The 20,637-nt window shown below is 46.2% G+C and overlaps 10 non-coding genes across 10 annotated transcripts; all 10 read right to left on the bottom strand.

Moving 5' to 3' along the window:
• Positions 1–13,951: 13,951 nt before the first annotated feature.
• Positions 13,952–14,114, bottom strand: LOC134986610 (U1 spliceosomal RNA). Its single transcript, XR_010192459.1, has one exon. It is a non-coding gene; the product is annotated as a U1 spliceosomal RNA (small nuclear RNA).
• A 152-nt stretch (positions 14,115–14,266) lies between these two features.
• On the bottom strand, positions 14,267–14,430 carry LOC134986537 (U1 spliceosomal RNA). Its single transcript, XR_010192390.1, has one exon. It is a non-coding gene; the product is annotated as a U1 spliceosomal RNA (small nuclear RNA).
• A 671-nt stretch (positions 14,431–15,101) lies between these two features.
• Positions 15,102–15,264, bottom strand: LOC134986591 (U1 spliceosomal RNA). The gene has a single exon (XR_010192441.1). It is a non-coding gene; the product is annotated as a U1 spliceosomal RNA (small nuclear RNA).
• A 152-nt stretch (positions 15,265–15,416) lies between these two features.
• LOC134986643 (U1 spliceosomal RNA) lies at positions 15,417–15,580 on the bottom strand. The gene has a single exon (XR_010192493.1). It is a non-coding gene; the product is annotated as a U1 spliceosomal RNA (small nuclear RNA).
• Positions 15,581–16,250: 670 nt separating this feature from the next.
• On the bottom strand, positions 16,251–16,413 carry LOC134986593 (U1 spliceosomal RNA). The gene has a single exon (XR_010192444.1). It is a non-coding gene; the product is annotated as a U1 spliceosomal RNA (small nuclear RNA).
• Positions 16,414–16,565: 152 nt separating this feature from the next.
• Positions 16,566–16,729, bottom strand: LOC134986553 (U1 spliceosomal RNA). Its single transcript, XR_010192405.1, has one exon. It is a non-coding gene; the product is annotated as a U1 spliceosomal RNA (small nuclear RNA).
• A 670-nt stretch (positions 16,730–17,399) lies between these two features.
• Positions 17,400–17,562, bottom strand: LOC134986578 (U1 spliceosomal RNA). The gene has a single exon (XR_010192428.1). It is a non-coding gene; the product is annotated as a U1 spliceosomal RNA (small nuclear RNA).
• A 152-nt stretch (positions 17,563–17,714) lies between these two features.
• On the bottom strand, positions 17,715–17,878 carry LOC134986569 (U1 spliceosomal RNA). The gene has a single exon (XR_010192419.1). It is a non-coding gene; the product is annotated as a U1 spliceosomal RNA (small nuclear RNA).
• A 673-nt stretch (positions 17,879–18,551) lies between these two features.
• On the bottom strand, positions 18,552–18,714 carry LOC134986573 (U1 spliceosomal RNA). Its single transcript, XR_010192423.1, has one exon. It is a non-coding gene; the product is annotated as a U1 spliceosomal RNA (small nuclear RNA).
• A 152-nt stretch (positions 18,715–18,866) lies between these two features.
• LOC134986642 (U1 spliceosomal RNA) lies at positions 18,867–19,030 on the bottom strand. The gene has a single exon (XR_010192492.1). It is a non-coding gene; the product is annotated as a U1 spliceosomal RNA (small nuclear RNA).
• Positions 19,031–20,637: the final 1,607 nt, after the last annotated feature.

The raw sequence follows: 20,637 nt of genomic DNA, 5'->3' as shown, positions 1-20,637 counted from the left end.
ATAAACACTATTTGTACATTCTGACGTGATTTGTGTAATTTTTTATTTTCTGAAGGGAAGTTCGCTGGTCACTCAGGAATTATCCAACAACCAACAGTTACTGGAAAGGGTTAATGCTCTGCGGATCACACTCACATGTTCCAGTAAACGAAGGTTCATAGGGGCCCTGGGTCGAGTACGCCAGCACTAGGGCAGTGTGTAGGTCGTATTGGTCGGCGTGGGCGAGTGAGTGAGGTACTCGGTAAACCGCCACCGTCAGCCTATCTTGAACATTTTGGTTTTTGTAAGGGTTCGCTGAAGACCCTGATTGAAGGTCAGAGGTGGTGAAAGCAACACCTACAGGTATGGGGGCCAATTGTTCAGGTAGGGGGCGATCAACCTCGGTTCGGGTTGATTCAGTAAACCGACCAATCGGGTCGGCAAGGTACGTAATGTGTGAAAAATACGGTTCACACACAGAGGTTTTATGTGATGAATGGGAGAGAATGACGGTACATGACGGGGAGAAGTTCCCAAGAGTAGGCAGCTTTAGCCCAGAAGTGTTACAAAATCTAAGGAGGAGGATATGTCTCATTAAATCAACAAAGAGACGGATTAAACATTATGATTATTTGCAGTTATGGCAACAGGAGGGTGAAATACAGAGAGGATTGGCTCAGGCGGCAAGATCTAACCCTATCAGGAAACTGATAGCCACGGCACCGCCGCCACCATACATATCAGGAGAGAAATCGGTTGCGGAGAATGACGCATTAGGGTGTAACAAACAAACACTTAGCAACTGTGTAAATGTTAATAAGTTAACCAATGCAAGTATTAACCCGTGCAAGTTGTACCCTGTTTTGAACTTTCCCCAGGAGTGTGATCAAGAGGACGAATCGGCAACAATATCGGCGCTCTCTCTAGCAGCCACCATATCAGAAACAACAGTAGGCACGGCCCAACCCTTAAGATTAGTAACAAAGGCCCCTAGCGGAGGGACAGGTGAGGTCGTATCAACAGGTAAGTACGGCACCATACACTATGCTGAAACCATTTCACCACAGGCTGTAGAATCTACACAGAATGATGTTATTAAACTTGCTCCCGTTAGGGTAATAGCAGTTCCAAATGGGAAAACGGACACTACAGGAGTCACTCCTATTAGGAACATTGCCATGTACAGCCCGTTTTCCCGAATGGAATTAAGAACCATAGTGTCTGAATTCCCTGACCCTAGGAAAGACTTAGTTGCTAGCCAGAAATACATCAGTGACCTAGGGAACACTTTAGAGCCCAATAACAAAGACTGGCAGGTATTGCTGAGGGCTTGTTTACCCTCCAATGTCGACTCAGCTCAATTTTTAGCTGACTGTGGATTGGATCAGGATGTACCTCTTACAGATGTGTACAACAAAGACAATGTAAAAAGGATAAGTTTACAGTTAAAGGAGTATTTTCCAGCTGTAGTTAAATGGAACAAGATTTTCTCCATTAAACAAAAGGAGTCAGAAACAGCTGCAGAGTATTTTCACAGGGCATTACTAGATATGGCAAAATACACAGGCATAGAGGACATTAAAACAAACATAAACCATCGAGAAGTAGCAGTATCTGTACTAATGGATGGTTTAAAAGAGGCATTAAAGACAAGGGTACAGACCACGCAACCATGTTGGCGAGGTCTGTCGGTGGCTACTTTGAGAGAGGCAGCTGTGGATCACGATCGGAATATCACCAGACACAGGGAATTACAAGGTGATAAGTTAATGGCCGTAAGTATACAGGCCCTGACCACAAGGCAGCCTTTGTATAAATCACCAAACCCTGTGGGTAAGTCGAATGTGGTAACCTGTTATTTCTGTCATAGAGAGGGACACTTTGCACGAGACTGTAAATCGAGAAACATACAAAAGTCTTTTCAACCCCCTAGACAACGACACGACACACGACATTGGGAGCAGGGTCCGCAGAAACGGAGTTATGAGCCACATGCAGGGGAAACAAAAAGATACCCCCCGAACAGAGACTGGCAAGCCTCTGGCAGTTCCCAGTTAACCCCTTCACAAGTAGTTGCTGCCAGCGGGATTCAGGGAGGTCACCATACCCAATAGGGGTGTGGCCATACCTGTAATCTGCAGCCAGTAAAATTGATTGCAAGTCTTGGTAGTGAACCCGAAATTGCAATTGATGTAGCTGGTAAAACATTAAACTTTCTTGTAGATACGGGGGCGGCCAAATCAGTGATAAATTCGACAGTGGGCATGAGAACCACTGGTAAGACAATTCCAGCCATGGGAGTAACGGGAGTAGTCCAGCATTACCCTGCTAGCAAACCAGCCGAGATTACAATAGGGCCTTTACATACCAAGCATTCCTTTTTGCTGGCTGCATCGGCACCGACAAATCTCTTGGGAAGAGACTTATTGTGTAAAATGGGGTGCGTCATTTATTGTACTCCTGAAGGTGTATTCTTGGACATACCTGAGAATCACGCTCAGGAAGTGCGAGACATGTTAGACTCCCCATCAAAATTAATGTCACATACCATTATGACAAATAGGACTCCATCCCAAGTAGAAGAAATGCCATCCCAGATACCAGAGTCACTGTGGACTAAAGACGGACAAGACACTAGATTGATGGCAAACGTAGCTCCAGTAGTTGTGCAAGTAAAAGATGGTAGGATAGCTCCAAAAATCCCACAATACCCTCTGAAGCCAGAGGTGGAGTTAGGAGTATACCCAGTAATAGAGCGCTTGCTACAACAGGGCATCCTGGTAAGAACATCCAGCACAGCCAATAGTCCCATCTTCCCTGTGAAAAAGAGTGGGGGGAGGGGTTACCGGCTAGTGCAGGATTTAAGGGGGATTAACAAAATAGTTGAGAGTCAGTTCCCCGTAGTGCCAAATCCAGCTGTCATCCTTATGCAAATCCCTCCCACTGCGAAATTTTTCACTGTTATTGACCTCTGCTCCGCTTTCTTTTCGGTACCTCTGCACCCTGACAGCCAATATTTGTTTGCATTTACATACAGAGGAGTCCAATACACATGGACTCGATTACCACAAGGTTTCATAGACAGTCCAAGTATATTTTCCCAGGCTTTGCATGATTGTTTACAGTCTTTCCAACCAGAGAGTGGATCAATATTGATACAGTACGTGGGTGATTTACTACTGTGTTCAGATTCATTGGAAGCATCCCTGAAGGATACGAAACAGCTCCTGTTTCATCTTTCAGACACAGGACACAAGGTTTCCAAAGACAAGTTGCAATTATGCCAAACTAAAGTAAAATATTTGGGACACTGTCTAACACAAGGACTGAGACACCTGACCGCTGATAGAATTCAAGCAATTAGAGACATGACTCTGACTCAAACCCAGCAACAGATCAGAACGTTTTTAGGAATGTGTGGGTATTGCCGTAACTGGATCCCAGGATTTTCCATTCTAGCATTACCTTTGCAGGAGATGGTCTCCTCAAACAAGCCTGATCGGATTTCGCACACAGACGAGTCCGAGATGGCATTTGAGAGACTTAAACAGTGCCTAACGCAGGCACCAGCATTAGGTATGCCAGACTATGGGAAACCCTTTGAGCTGTACGGAACAGAAAGTGCTGGTTGCGCAGCAGGCGTCCTAACCCAAAAGCACGGTGATGCCAGCAGGCCGGTAGCATACTACAGCGCTCAGCTAGATACGGTAGCGCGATCCCTCCCCACATGCTTGCGAAGCGTTGCTGCGATAGCATTGCTAGTAACGAAAAGCGAAGATGTAGTGCTAGGTCACAACCTCACAATTCATACACCACATGCAGTGTCAGCCTTGCTAAATTCTGCCCAAACCAGACACGTCTCATCAGCGCGGTTTACACGATGGGAATTGGCACTAATGGCCCCCGTAAACATCACCATAAGGAGATGCAGTGCATTAAATCCTGCAACATATCTCCCAGGTGTGCCTGGACAGGCACAAAGGGTGGAGGATGAGAGTGGTGGGGAAGGAGAATTTAATACAAAGGAGGACACACATGATTGTATGGAATATTTGACCCAAAATTTTACCGCAAGGCCTGACATCAGTGACAACCCACTGGAAGATGTAGATCTTACCTTCTACACGGATGGTAGTTGTCACAGACAGTCGGACTCGGGAGACTTGTGTACTGGATACGCAGTCGTAGATGATCAAGGCACCATAGAAGCAGAACCACTAGGCCCACCTCACTCAGCCCAGGTTGCTGAACTGGTCGCCCTAACCAGAGCATGTGAATTGGCTAAGGGCAAATCAGCCAATATCTACACCGACTCTAGATACGCATTTGGGGTAGTCCATGATTTCGGAGCCCTATGGCGCCTCAGAAATTTCATGACGGCAGCTGGTACACCGGTAGCGCATGCAGCTCACATCAAAAGGCTTCTAGCAGCGATACAGGAACCCGACAGAGTGGCTGTTATCAAGTGTAAAGCACACACATATAGCCAGGACCCAGTATCACTTGGTAACAGCCGAGCAGATGAAGCTGCTAAGTTAGCAGCTGGTACCCCCAGACAGACAGACAGACACCACACAACTGATGGTATTTAATACCATCAACACACAGAAGTTGTGTGAGATGCAAAATTTGTGTTCCACACAGGAAAAGGCAGTCTGGAAGGCAAAAGGATATGGCCAGGAGTCCTCAGGACTCTGGACGGATGGACAGGGTAAACCAGTGGCCCCCAGAGCATATCTTCCATGTTTAGCTGAGGCAGCACACGGGCTGACTCATCTGGGCAAGGAGGGAATGTGCAAGTTGGTAAGAGCATATTGGTGCGCCCCAGGATTTTCATCTCATGCAGGTAAGAGAGCAATGTCATGCCTTACCTGTTTGAGGAAGAACATCGGAAAGGCAATACCAACAGAACCATCTCATATCCCACCTACAGGCGGCCCTTTTCAGGTAATACAGATTGACTTTATTCAATTACCCCCTTGTCGAAATTTGAAATATGTACTTGTTTGTATAGATGTATTCTCAAATTGGGTTGAAGCATTTCCTGCGGCCACAAATACCACTATGTTTACTGCTAAGAAAATTGTGCAGGAATTTGTGTGTAGATATGGTATCCCTAGAATAATCGAAAGTGATAGGGGTACCCATTTTACAGGTGATGTCTTTCAAGGAATGTGTATGTTGATGGGAATTGATAGTAAGCTGCACACTCCATACCGTCCACAGGCGAGTGCGAAGGTGGAAAGAGTGAACAGCACTATTAAAAATAAACTGAGCAAAGTTATGGCAGAAACAGGATTGGCATGGCCAGAAGCTTTACCCATAGTACTGTACAGCATCAGAACCACTCCCAGGTCCCCTCTTAATCTGTCTCCCTTTGAAATCTTGTTTGGTCGACAACCGCATGTTATGATTAACCCTCAGGATGATTTGAAGTGTAACAATGAAGTGACTGTAAAGTACCTGATTAACATGAGTAAACAGCTAAGGAATCAAAATGATAATTTGAAGTTATTGATTCCTGATTTACCAGATAGTAATTGTCATGACATTGAACCTGGGGATTATGTAATGATACGGAATTTTCTACGCTCAGGTTGCCTTATTGACAGATGGTCAGACCAAGTCTTATTGACTAGCACTACAGCATTGAAGGTTGTCCAGAGAGAGACTTGGGTTCATTCGTCCCATTGTAAGAAGGTTGCTGATCCAGAGAGGTCCCGTGATAAGGAACAGACGGTAGAGGAAGTTGTATCACTGGAGTGTCTGTTCCAGGAGGACTGAGGCGGCACCTGAGCATTGAAAATAACAAGATCAAAAGCAGTTGTCGATTCCCTGTTCCCTTTTATTGTTTTTCTCCACTTCCCATCCCCTCTCCCTCAAATTATTTTTTCCCCCTTCTCATTCTTCTTCGTTTCCTCCTATAAGATGGACTTGCCCCAAGAGACTGTGATACGGATTTTCCTGTTGACCATGATGTTGACCAGAGCAGTCTGTTCCGGCGAGAGTACCATGGAGGTCGAGAAAGGTTCTGGAATGGGTTCTGATGACAAAGATGGAGGCGTAGTTTTCCAAGAACAACTTAACCAACAAGTAAAGGCGAGTATCAGAAAACGATCCGATAGCATTGACAATAGAAGGAATTGTGAAGGATTGTTAGCTGAAGAAAACTGTATCTGTAGGCTCTGTGACAATGTAGTTGAGGATGGGTGCATCAAGAAATGCCAATCCAGTTTTAATATCCACATGGACCGGCAGCCCTTGAGTGACTATCACTCCTTAGTGGGTAGTGTGTTAAATCAAACAGATTGTTGGGTATGCTCTCAAGTACCTCAAGGTCATAGCAAATCAGGACTAGTACCATTTCCTTTAATGGTAGGGGAGGTACTTGAGCTAAAGGGTGGGGGACCGGTGGACAGGAGGTTTAATATCTCCAGTCCTCCTAGTTTGAAGCTCCACCAATATCATGTGGATAGATCCCTAATATGTTTTAACATTTCCAATCCCCGAAAGTCGGGAAATTGGGAAGTGTCATGGAGTAACCAAACCATGACCTTTTCATATAGAGCAGATAGAATGCCGACAGATACAGAGCTTATACGCCACATAGCCAGTAGAGAAAAATCTTTCCGATATAGGTATACCCTAGGAAGTAGGATTACGAGAGTTGGAGAGGTATCACCAGGATACTGTGCACATATCGTACAAGCTGATACGTGTACTAGACAGATGGGAGAATTAGGGTTAGGAGATTTCACATGGAAGATGTGTAATATGGTTATGTCCTACTCCGTCCCATATGTTCTCCCCGATAATGCATATTTCATATGCGGGAGGAAGGCGTATAAGTGGCTTGCCCCAAACTCTGAAGGATTGTGTTATATTGGAAAAGTACTGCCTGAAGTAATGACTGTATCACATGCCAAAATGAAAGATATACACCGTGTTGCCCAAGCTCCTTATACTCACACCCACTACGAGCACGTAGTTAAACGGCACCTGATAGAAAGAACAGAGCATCCGGCCTCTGACATGATCCATGAATCCACCGGGATTCAGGTTCTACTCGCGTTAGACATCACTTGCACCGCCAGAGGAGTGTTGAATTATAAATACATATCTGCGCTTGCAAATTTGTTAGACAATATCACAGAAATGTATGATGACACTTTTAGGTATACTGGAAGAGAGCTTCAAGCTTATAAAACAGAACTGGTTCAGCATAGAATGGTTCTTAATTATCTCACAGCAGTAACAGGTGGATATTGTGTCACACTGGCAACGCAGTACGGCGTGAAATGCTGCACATATATAACGAATAGTACCGAGGATCCGGTCGAGGTCATAGACCAAAAGATGGACGATATTCTCCAATTAAAGTGGGAATTTCGCAGGAGACACAATCTCACCCTTGCTGCTGTGGGTAATGAGCTGACTGGTTGGGTGTCATGGTTGAACCCGTGAAATTGGTTCTCTGGTTTAGGAGAATGGGCTCAAGGAGTCATAATGGATGTAGGGAAGTTTCTTCTATGTATCTTAGGTGTTGTCATAACGATTGGCTTGACATTTAGATGCGGTCAGGCTTTAATGAAGTGCAAACGTAGTACCAGGGTAATGAGTCTAAGGAGTGAGGAAATTGTAATTCCAATGGATTTGATTTATGACCCAACTGTAGAAACAATGATGTGATGAAAATGCGATTATACGGTCCGTTTCTTTCACCTGTTTTTCCGGTTTTTCCAAGGTAAAAAGACCCACTTTTTGACGAGGAATTTGATGACCCTGTATACAGACAACTGATGGATTAAAGAAGAAGTTTTGACAACCTTATACACAGATATTTGATGAACTATGCCATAGACCCCCAGTTTCCCTAGAAATTTTAAAATTACGCTAGCCCAACACTTTTGTAAGTCTATGGACATTGACAAAGCTTTTTGCCCACACCTTTTGACAAAAGCCCAAAGAAGACTGCATTCAACAGACACCGAACAAGACTTCAACCGACAAATGTTCATTAACCTGACATAGAATACCACTGCATTTACCATAATTGTGTCTTATCTTCATCTCTACAACCTTCAGGTAATTACACACATAGGGGTAAATTTACTAAGGTCCCGATTTTGACCAAGATGCCGTTTTTTTATCAAAGTGTCATCTCGGTAATTTACTAAGCAATAATCACGGCAGTGATGAGGGCATTCGTAATTTTTTGGAAGTCCAACAAAAAAATACAAATGAATACACCATTGGTCAAAACGCGGCTGTTTAAGTATGAATCTCGGTAATTTACTAAGAAGTGCAAAGCAAAAAAAAAACAAACACTGCCGTGAAAAATTACAACTCGTACAAAAGTGCTAAAAAAAAACAGACCTGCTTTTTTAATCCGTGATTGTATAGGCATGCACGGATCCATGAGATCCGTGCATGTATATCAGTGGGAAGGGGTTGGAAAGTGGTTATTTTCTTAAAAAAAATTGCGTGGGGTCCCCCCTCCTAAGCATAACCAGCCTCGGGCTCTTTGAGCCGATCCTGGTTGCAGAAATATGGGGAAAAAATTGACAGGGGTTCCCCCATATTTAAGCAACCAGCATCGGGCTCTGCGCCTGGTCCTGGTTCCAAAAATATGGGGGACAAAAAGAGTAGGGGTCCCCCGTATTTTTAAAACCAGCACCGGGCTCCACTAGCTGGACAGATAATGCCACAGCCGGGGGTCACTTTGATATAGTGCCCTGCGGCCGTGGCATCAAAAATCCAACTAGTCACCCCTGGCCGGGGTACCCTGGGGGAGTGGGGACCCCTTCAATCAAGGGGTCCCCCCCCCAGCCACCCAAGGGCCAGGGGTGAAGCCCGAGGCTGTCCCCCCCCATCCAATGGGCTGCAGATGGGGGGGCTGATAGCCTTTTGTGATAATGAAAATATATTGTTTTTAGTAGCAGTACTACAAGGCCCAGCAAGCCTTCCCCGCATGCTGGTACTTGGAGAACCACAAGTACCAGCATGCGGCGGAAAAACGGGCCCGCTGGTACCTGTAGTACTACTACTAAAAAAATACCCCAAAAAAGACAAGACACACACACCGTGAAAGTAAAGATTTATTACATACATGCACACAAACATACATACATACTTACCTTATGTTCACACGAGGGTCTGTCCTCTTCTCCAGTAGAATCCAAGGGGTACCTGTTGAATAAATTCTACTCACCAGATCCCGGGTCCCAGGGTCCTCGGGGCAACCATTTGTAATCCAGGTACTTGCATAAAATAACAAAACGGAAAGCCGAGCCACGAACTGAAAGGGGCCCCATGTTTTCACATGGGACTCCTTTCCCCGAATGCCAGAAACCCACTCTGACTTCTGTCTAAGTGGGTTTCTTCAGCCAATCAGGGAGCGCCACGTTGTCGCACCCTCCTGATCGGCTGTGTGCTCCTGTACTGAGTGACAGGCGGCACACGGCAGTGTTACAATGTAGCGCCTATGCGCTCCATTGTAACCAATGGTGGGAACTTTCTGCTCAGCGGTGACGTCACTTTAGGTCAACCGCAGGGCAGAAAGTTCCCACCATTGGTTACAATGTAGCGCATAGGCGCTACATTGTAACACTGCCGTGTGCCGCCTGTCACTCAGTACAGGAGCACACAGCCGATCAGGAGGGTGCTACAACGTGGCGCTCCCTGATTGGCTGAAGAAACCCACTTAGACAGAAGTCAGAGTGGGTTTCTGGCATTCGGGGAAAGGAGTCCCATGTAAAAACATGGGGCCCCTTTCAGTTCGTGGCTCGGCTTTCCGTTTTGTTATTTTATGCAAGTACCTGGATTACAAATGGTTGCCCCGAGGACCCTGGGACCCGGGATCTGGTGAGTAGAATTTATTCAACAGGTTCCCCTTGGATTCTACTGGAGAAGAGGACAGACCCTCGTGTGAACATAAGGTAAGTATGTATGTATGTTTGTGTGCATGTATGTAATAAATCTTTACTTTCACGGTGTGTGTGTCTTGTCTTTTTTTGGGTATTTTTTTTAGTAGTAGTACTACAGGTACCAGCGGGCCCGTTTTTCCGCCGCATGCTGGTACTTGTGGTTCTCCAAGTACCAGCATGCGGGGGAGGCTTGCTGGGCCTTGTAGTACTGCTACTAAAAACAATATCTTTTCATTATCACAAAAGGCTATCAGCCCCCCCATCCGCAGCCCATTGGATGGGGGGGGGACAGCCTCGGGCTTCACCCCTGGCCCTTGGGTGGCTGGGGGGGGACCCCTTGATTGAAGGGGTCCCCATTCCCCCAGGGTACCCCGGCCAGGGGTGACTAGTTGGATTTTTGATGCCACGGCCGCAGGGCACTATATAAAAGTGACCCCCGGCTTTGGCATTATCTGTCCAGCTAGTGGAGCCCGGTGCTGGTTTTAAAAATACGGGGGACCCCTACTCTTTTTGTCCCCCGTATTTTTGGAACCAGGACCAGGCGCAGAGCCCGATGCTGGTTGCTTAAATATGGGGGAACCCCTGTCAATTTTTTCCCCATATTTCTGCAACCAGGATCGGCTCAAAGAGCCCGAGGCTGGTTATGCTTAGGAGAGGGGACCCCACGCAATTTTTTTTTTGGATTTTACAGTGTTTAATTAAAAAAAAAAAAAAAAAATGAACCCCAGCACGGATCACACAGATCCGGCCGAGATTCATTGTAAAAAAGTCGGCAGTGTTTTGCTAATCACTGCCGTAAAAATAAAAAAATAAAACACGAATGACATCGACATCGGAACAAAAGAAAAACCCGAATACGACAGCTTAGTAAATCCGTCGTAACAAATTTAAAAAGTTGCAGTTTTACACTTTCGATGTCATTCGTGATTGAACTTTGACCTGAAACGGGAAAACACGAATCTTAGTAAATTTACCCCATAGTCGATAGGGAATACCCGCACAGATATCAGCATTCACATATTCCCCCATTCATGTATCATCACCAAAAATGTGCTCCCCCATTTTGTTACAACCACAGCCGAAAAGAGCTCGGTAAAGTTTGACAGCCCATCCACAGACCCGTACCACGGGATAAGAAGGAATTCAAATGTATACTTCGCAATACCTCGAAGCTTGATTTAAAACACGTACGGCACGATAATACATGACCCCCCAAACATGGATTCATACACACATGCTTCTGCTATCTCAATAGGTCATACCCTTTTCCTACCTTCTCCTCTCCTCCCTTACCCAATCATAGAAATGTATTTACACTTGATATATATTTTTCTCGTTTTGAAATGTTTTAGGAAGTGGCAGTTATTGTTGACTGCCAAAGGGTGGACTGTCAAAGTCAGAAAAATATCACTATGCACACTGCCATATCTGCACCTCATGCGAGCTCCCGCTGCGCGTGCAAGAGCTCTCCCGTGCGTGCGCATACTCGCAGTCGCGTGCACCCGCAGGCGCACGATATGCGGATTTACGGTAGAGTTTGTATGCGTCTAGCGGGCGACTCAATCGATATATATTTTAACCATATAATGTATTTTGTAGATTATGGTCCCTTTGATAGAATCTGAAAGTTTAGTTAATATAGCATGTTCATGGACAGAGAGATCCCTCTTTGTTTGATACGAAGGGTCAGACATGAGTCATACAGTGGTGTTTAGTATCCATCGGAAGAGTATTTAATTAGCAATATTCCGGTGTTGGTTTGAAGCAGATTAATCGCTCGTGCGAATAGTTATGGACATAAGAAGTTTATGTACTTTTACTATTATTTGCACTTACTTATCCATGCGGCGGGAAACCTAGTTTCCCACCCACCTGAGCAGTTGGAAATAGTCACAGCCCACCTGTATGAATCAACCTATAACCTTTTGTTATAATGCGAAGACGAATTCCTGTGTCCAATGAACAATGAGATTGTAGGGACCATTGAATTGTATTGTGTGTGTGGGGCATAAATAGACAAGCCGATCATATCCAGCTCTCACTCTTCAACGGTTCTCATTGCTGATAATCGGGAGCTGGATATCCAGAGGCGCATGCGATCGTTCCCCTTGTGCGTAAGTTTTTCTCCGCAATCATATTGTCTTTATTGGTATTGTGGGCCATATCTCTCTCTCTCTCTCCTCTCCTCTTTCTCTCATTTTTTTCCTTAAACGTACTTGTATTGTATTGTATTTCCTGTGTAGTTATCTGGTTAGTTAGTCTATGTTATATTGGTAGTGTATGACTTGTATTGTATTATTCTTTTGCAAGTATAACATTCATATAAGGCGTTAGACCCTAAGCCCGGCATTTGTGTATTTCTTATGGTGTTAAGTATTCTCAGGTCTGTCGGAGACGCTCGAACAGCTTTAAGTTAATAAGGTTACATTGTGTTGCATCTACACCCCACTATTACACTAAGGTTTTTCCTGTATAATACATTGTTCATGGTTTACATGTAAAGGTTTAACATTGTGAGCGTCTGCGCCGCTGGTGATCTTCTCGTGGTCCCGAGCGTACGCTACGCTAAGCGATTGCTACGCAACGTGCATACCCTTACGGTACTCCAGACGTCAATAGCGTACAGTGTTCTTAGGCCTCTTAAAGGGTTTTAAGTAAGATAAATATTTAGCTTTATCAAAACCTTTTAGGGTAACATAAATCCATGCCACTACTAAAGCATTTCTTGTGGCGCAGGGGAAACATCAAATGCACTCTATGCAGCTAGTCCCATGTTCGAATCCAACCCGCTCAGCTTAACATCCATATTATTTATTTACTTTTAATGGGATCATTCTATCAATTCATTTTTACCTTTAATTTTTGTTAATATTATTTCTATATTTCATTATTTTAACCCCTGGAATAATTACATTGCTGTTTAAACAACAAAAAGAATTGAAGAAAAAATAAATATTAAACAGACAATTTAAGGATTCGAAGATTTAAATATTTAAAGATTTTAAAATTTAAAACAGGGAGGGGGGGAGGGAGGGGGGCCTTTTGGGAGAAGGAGGGGGGGAAAAATAAAAATAGAAAAAAAAATATATATATATAGAACCAAGAGAAAGTGTAAAAAGAGGATGGAGGAAGAAATCTGATGTTCATCATTACTAGTGGATTTTACTAAAGAACTTTAAAGGAACACACACAACAGGATTATACAGTTTCATCCTAAGAGGAAAGCTGTTTCCAAAATAGCTACTTCTAATAATTTTGTTTATTTATTAAACATACAATAAATGGATATTCAATAAATAATATATTAGGTAAATCAATAGATAAAATCTTCAGAGACTGCCAATGTTGTTCAGTTCGATGCTCTCATTCAGACCATCAGGTGTAAGGGTACCCAAAGAAAAAATCCAAAATGCCTCCCTTGTCAAGTAAAGGAGATTCAACTGAGGCAGCACAAGGGAACTCTCATCTGGGGACAACAACTGCAGGGAGAACACATATTTTCAGATGAACATGGGAGGGCAGAAGGCTGCCTAATACTGAAGCACCCCCAAACAACAAACCAAATGCAACAACTAGTACAAGCATTCCTGGGGGAAGGCCTGCAGCAGATGGATTTGCATATGGTGATGTCATCCAAGCAGTGGGTCAAAGTTGGCTTCAACCCTCGTCTGCATATGAAAAGAGAAAAGGGGCGTGCAGGGCATGGCGGCCTTTTGCGGCGCTTGGATGACCCCTAATTCACATTAAACACCTCCACCCTCCTTCGGTGTGGGGTTCATGTTGGCTATGCCCCAGCCCCTGAAGCATTCAAGCTGATTACTTGCAGCAGCTAGGCACTGTAATAGCTCCAGAGCTGCTCTGTAAGGCAACTAAAAGGGTGTGGGCCCTGCAGCACTACCTGTAGTTCGCATTGTGCGTTGGAAGGCACAAAGTAAGCAGACGGGAGAAGTCAAGATAGTGCGCAAGGGCATAGAAGGGAGTGGCTCAAGAAAAGAGAAGTGTAAACAGACAGCAAACTAGGCTGGAGAGAGACATGAGACAAAGAGATCTGAATTATACGAGAGCCGACCAGGGGAAACACAAATTATGCAGTCAAGTTTCCCACATTTGGGGATATCGCAGGAGCAGCACACCCAGAGTGCAATTGGTGAGCCTTGCCCTGGGAGAAGCACCTTCATGATCATAGTATCTCACCTAGCAGGTAAGTAGGAGTTGGGCTAGAGCTGGGGAGGGTCGCTGCTCGGGCACCCCCCTGTCAAGTGAAGGAGATCCAACTGAGGCAGCACAAGGGAACTCTCGAAAGAAGAACAAGGCTAGAGGAAGATCTGAGACAAAGAAATCTGACTTTTACCAGAGCTGACCAGAGGAAAGCACAAACACAGTCCCCCACTACCACAAATAATGCTGTCAAGTTTACCACATTTGGGGAAATAACAGGGGTCAGCATATCCAGAATGCAATGAATGAACCTCACCCTGGGAGAACAATCTTCATGACCATGGTATCTCCTATGCAAAATAAGTATGATTTGGGATAGGGCTGGAGAGGGCCGCTGCTCAGGCACATCTCTGTCAAGTAAAGGAGATTCAACTGAGGCAGCACAAGGGAACTCTCATCTGGGGACAACAACTGCAGGAGGTACACATATTTTCAGATGAACATGGGAGGGCAGAAGGCTGCCTAATACTGAAGCACCCCCAAACAACAAACCAAATGCAACAACTAGTGCAAGCATTCCTGGGGGAAGGCCTGCAGCAGATGGATTTGCATATGGTGATGTCATCCAAGCAGTGGGTCAAAGTTGGCTTCAACACTCATCTGCATATGAATAGAGAAGAGGGGCGTGCAGGGCATGGCGGCCTTTTGCGGCGCTTGGATGACCCCTAGTTCGCATTAAACACCCCCACCCTCCTTCGGTGTGGGGCTCATGTTTGCTATGCCCCAGCCCCTAAAGCATTCAAGCTGATTTCTTGCAGCAGCTGGGCACTGTAACAGCTCCAGAGCTGCTCTGTAAGGCAAGTAAAAGGGTGTGGGCACTGCAGCACTACCTGTAGTTCGCATTGTGCGTTGGAAGGCACAAAGTAAGCAGACGGGAGAAGTCAGGATAGTGCGCAAGGGCATAGAAGGGAGCGGCTCAAGAAAAGAGAAGTGGAAACAGACAGCAAACTAGGCTGGAGAGAGACCTGAGACAAAGACATCTGAATTATACGAGAGCCGACCAGGGGAAACACAAATTATGCAGTCAAGTTTCCCACATTTGGGGAAATCACAGGGGCAGCACACCCAGAGTGCGATGGGTGAGCCTTGCCCTGGGAGAAGCACCTACATGATCATAGTATCTCACCTGGCAGGTAAGTAGGAGTTGGGCTAGAGCTGGGGAGGGTCGCTGCTCGGGCACCCCCCTGTCAAGTGAAGGAGATCCAACTGAGGCAGCACAAGGGAACTCTCGAAAGAAGAACAAGGCTAGAGGAAGATCTGAGACAAAGAAATCTGACTTTTACCAGAGCTGACCAGAGGAAAGCACAAACACAGCCCCCCACTACCACAAATAATGCAGTCGAGTTTCCAACATTTGGGGAAATCACAGGGGTCAGCATACCCAGAATGCAATGAATGAACCTCACCCTGGGAGAACAATCTTCATGACCATGGTATCTCCTATGCAAAATAAGTATGATTTGGGATAGGGCTGGGGAGGGCCGCTGCTCATGCACATCTCTGTCAAGTAAAGGCGATTCAACTGAGGCAGCACAAGGGAACTCTCATCTTGGGACAACAACTGCAGGGAGAACACATATTTTCAGATGAACATGGGAGGGCAGAAGGCTGCCTAATACTGAAGCACCCCCAAACAACAAACCAAATGCAACAACTAGTGCAAGCATTCCTGGGGAAGGCCTGCAGCAGATGGATTTGCATATGGTGATGTCATCCAAGCAGTGGGTCAAAGTTGGCTTCAACCCTCGTCTGCATATGAAAAGAAAAAAGGGATGTGCAGGGAATGGCGGCCTTTTGCGGCGCTTGGATGACCCCTAATTCGCATTAAACATCTCCACCCTCCTTCGGTGTGGGGCTCATGTTGGCTATGCCCCAGCCCCTGAAGCATTCAAGCTGATTTCTTGCAGCAGCTGGGCACTGTAACAGCTCCAGAGCTGCTCTGTAAAGCATGTAAAAGGGCGTGGGCCCTGCAGCACTACCTGTAATTTGCATTGTGCGTTGGAAGGCACAAAGTAAGCAGACAGGAGAGGTCAGAATAGTGCGCAAGGGCATAGAAGGGAGCGGCTCAAGAAAAGAGAAGTGGAAACAGACAGCAAACTAGGCTGGAGAGAGACCTGAGACAAAGAGATCTGAATTATACGAGAGCCGACCAGGGGAAACACAAATTATGCAGTCAAGTTTCCCACATTTGGGGAAATCACAGGGGCAGCACACCCAGAGTGCAATGGGTGAGCCTTGCTCTGGGAGAAGCACCTACATGATCATAGTATCTCACCTGGCAGGTAAGTAGGAGTTGGGCTAGAGCTGGGGAGGGTCGCTGCTCGGGCACCCCCCTGTCAAGTGAAGGAGATCCAACTGAGGCAGCACAAGGGAACTCTCGAAAGAAGAACAAGGCTAGAGGAAGATCTGAGACAAAGAAATCTGACTTTTACCAGAGCTGACCAGAGGAAAGCACAAACACAGTCCCCAACTACCACAAATAATGCCGTCAAGTTTCCCACATTTGGGGAAATCACAGGGGTCAGCATACCCAGAATGCAATGAATGAACCTCAACCTGGGAGAACAATCTTCATGACCATGGTATCTCCTATGCAAAATAAGTATGATTTGGGATAGAGCTGGGGAGGGCCGCTGCTCAGGCACATCTCTGTCAAGTAAAGAAGATTCAACTGAGGCAGCACAAGGGAACTCTCATCTGGGGACAACAACTGCAGGGAGAACACATATTTTCAGATGAACATGGGAGGGCAGAAGGCTGCCTAATACTGAAGCACCCCCAAACAACAAACCAAATGCAACAACTAGTGCAAGCATTCCTGGGGGAAGGCCTGCAGCAGATGGATTTGCATATGGTGATGTCATCCAAGCAGTGGGTCAAAGTTGGCTTCAACCCTCGTCTGCATATGAAAAGAAAAAAGGGATGTGCAGGGCATGGCGGCCTTTTGCGGCGCTTGGATGACCCCTAATTCACATTAAACACCTCCACCCTCCTTCGGTGTGGGGCTCATGTTGGCTATGCCCCAGCCCCTGAAGCATTCAAGCTGATTTCTTGCAGCAGCTGGGCACTGTAACAGCTCCAGAGCTGCTCTGTAAAGCATGTAAAAGGGTGTGGGCCCTGCAGCACTACCTGTAGTTTGCATTGACGTTGGAAGGCACAAAGTAAGCAGACAGGAGAGGTCATAATAGTGCGCAAGGGCATAGAAGGGAGCGGCTCAAGAAAAGAGAAGTGGAAACAGACAGCAAACTAGGCTGGAGAGAGACCTGAGACAAAGAGATCTGAATTATACGAGAGCCGACCAGGGGAAACACAAATTATGCAGTCAAGTTTTCCACATTTGGGGAAATCGCAAGAGCAGCACACCCAGAGTGCAATGGGTGAGCCTTGCCCTGGGAGAAGCACCTTCATGATCATAGTATCTCACCTGGCAGGTAAGTAGGAGTTGGGCTAGAGCTGGGTAGGGTCGCTGCTCGGGCACTTCCCTGTCAAGTGAAGGAGATCCAACTGAGTCAGCACAAGGGAACTCTCGAAAATAGAACAAGGCTAGAGGAAGATCTGAGACAAATAAATCTGACTTTTACCAGAGCTGACCAGAGGAAAGCACAAACACAGTCCCCCACTACCACAAATAATGAAGTCGAGTTTCCCACATTTGGGGAAATCACAGGGGTCAGCATACCCAGAATGCAATGAATGAACCTCACTCTGGGATAACAGTCTTCATTACCATGATATCTCCTATGCAAAATAAGTATGCTTTGGGATAGGGCTGGGGAGGGCCGCTGCTCAGGCACATCTCTGTCAAGTAAAGGAGATTCAACTGAGGCAGCACAAGGGAACTCTCATCTGGGGACAACAACTGCAGGGAGAACACATATTTTCAGATGAACATGGGAGGGCAGAAGGCTGCCTAATACTGAAGCACCCCCAAACAACAAACCAAATGCAACAACTAGTACAAGCATTCCTGGGGGAAGGTCTGCAGAAGACGGATTTGCATACAGTGATGTCATCCAAGCAGTGGGCCAAAGTTGGCTGGAACCCTCATCTGCATATGAAAAGAGAAAAGGGGTATGCAGGGAATGGCGGCCATTTGCGGCGCTTGGATGACCCTTAGTTCGCATTAAACACCCCCACCCTCCTTCGGTGTGGGGCTCATGTTGGCAATGCCCCAGCCCCTGAAGCATTCAAGCTGATTTCTTGCAGCAGCTTGGCACTGTAACAGCTCCAGAGCTGCTCTGTAATGCAAGTAAAAGTTTGTGGGCCCTGCAGCACTACCTGTAGTTTGCATTGTGCATTGGAAGGCACAAAGTAAGCAGACAGGAGGAGAAGTCAGGATAGTGCACAAGGGTATAGAAGGGAGGGGCTCAAAAAAAAGAAGTGGAAACAGACTGCAAACTAGGCTGGAGAGAGACCTGAGACAAAGAGATCTGAATTATATGAAAGCCGACCAGTGGAATCACAAATTATGCAGTCAAGTTTCCCACATTTGGGGAAATCACAGGGGCAGCACACCCAGAGTGCAATGGGTGAGCCTTGCCCTGGGAGAAGCACCTTCATGATCATAGTATCTCACCTGGCAGGTAAGTAGGAGTTGGGCTAGAGCTGGGGAGGGTCGCTGCTTGGGCACCCCCCTGTCAAGTAAAGGAGATCCAACTGAGGCAGCACAAGGGAACTCTCGAAAGAAGAACAAGGCTAGAGGAAGATCTGAGACAAAGAAATCTGACTTTTACCAGAGCTGACCAGAGGAAAGCACAAACACAGTCCCCCACTACCACAAATAATGCAGTCAAGTTTCCCACATTTGGGGAAATCACAGGGGTCAGCATACCCAGAATGCAATGAATGAACCTCACCCTGGGAGAGCAATCTTCATGACCATGGTATCTCCTATGCAAAATAAGTATGATTTGGGATAGGGCTGGGGAGGGCCGCTGCTCAGGCACATCTCTGTCAAGTAAAGAAGATTCAACTGAGGCAGCACAAGGGAACTCTCATCTGGGGACAACAACTGCAGGGAGAACACATATTTTCAGATGAACATGGGAGGGCAGAAGGCTGCCTAATACTGAAGCACCCCCAAACAACAAACCAAATGCAACAACTAGTGCAAGCATTCCTGGGGGAAGGCCTGCAGCAGATGGATTTGCATATGGTGATGTCATCCAAGCAGTGGGTCAAAGTTGGCTTCAACCCTCGTCTGCATATGAAAAGAGAAAAGGGGCGTGCAGGGCATGGCGGCCTTTTGCGGCGCTTGGATGACCCCTAGTTCGCATTAAACACCTCCACCCTCCTTCGGTGTGGGGCTCATGTTGGCTATGCCCCAGCCCCTGAAGCATTCAAGCTGATTTCTTGCAGAAGCTGGGCACTGTAACAGCTCCAGAGCTGCTCTGTATGGCAAGTAAAAGGGTGTGGGCCCTGCAGCACTACCTGTAGTTCGCATTGTGCGTTGGAAGGCACAAAGTAAGCAGATGGGAGAAGTCAGGATAGTGCGCAAGGGCATATAAGGGAGCGGCTCAAGAAAAGAGAAGTGGAAACAGACAGCAAACTAGGCTGGAGAGCTCTTCTGTCTATATTTTGCAAACCTGCTCTTGTCCTCTCCAGCTGCTCCATGTAGATTTGACGTCTGGAAAGGTGCATAACCCACTGACAAGCAGGCACACTCCTGCATGAGTTTTCTCTCTCACTAGCTGGATGATACACAATCATTTGCATGTGCTCCACCTCCGACACACCACCCACCCAACCACCCAGTGACCAGAGCCACCCACAAGCCAACTGGCTCCGTGATTTAATTTGCACAGTGTAGTCATCCAGGCAGCATGTCCTTCTCAATGGAAGGATCTCTGTTTCCATGGAATCTTCCACATTGGAATGCTGCGGAACAAAAAGGATTTAAATATTCAGCTTGCTAGCATTCAATGTACCTGCGGCTTGGCTTTAGCACATTGGTCTTCATCCTGTGGCCCTCCAGCTGCTGTGAAACTACACATCCCAGCATGCCCTGCCACATTTTTGCTATTAAGGTATGCTAAAACTGAGGCAGGGCATGCTGGGATGTGTAGTTCCACAGCAGCTGGAGGGTCGCAGGTTGAAGACCCATGTTCTAGCATGCCTGTTCTATGATGCATGTACCGTGATGTCACAATCAGCTTGGAATGGGGTGTCTAGCAGGCATTTGCTGACAGACACTTGAGGGAGACACACATCAGGAGATGCAGCATATCGGAGGTCTTCGATGCCTTTCCAGCAAATGCACACCACCTGCTGCTGGTCTGGACACAAAACAATGCCCACAATCGAAGTCCCAAAATGCCCAACTACAGGATTCATGTAAGTAGTGAATTTAGGAATGAATTTAGAAGTAGGAAATTAAGTTAGTTCACAAGTACATTCAAATTCAGATCTAAAGTCTAGGTAGGCCTCACGTCCTGGCAGCCCCCAGCACTTAAAAATGCCTTGATTAGAGGTAGAGAATTAAATGTAGATAAAAAGTAGACACAAAATAAGACTC

The sequence above is a fragment of the Pseudophryne corroboree genome, assembly GCF_028390025.1.
Source record: "Pseudophryne corroboree isolate aPseCor3 chromosome 7 unlocalized genomic scaffold, aPseCor3.hap2 SUPER_7_unloc_4, whole genome shotgun sequence".
NCBI lineage: Eukaryota > Metazoa > Chordata > Amphibia > Anura > Myobatrachidae > Pseudophryne > Pseudophryne corroboree.
Note: the sequence above shows the minus strand (reverse complement) of the source record. Positions and strands in the feature narration are given on the sequence as shown.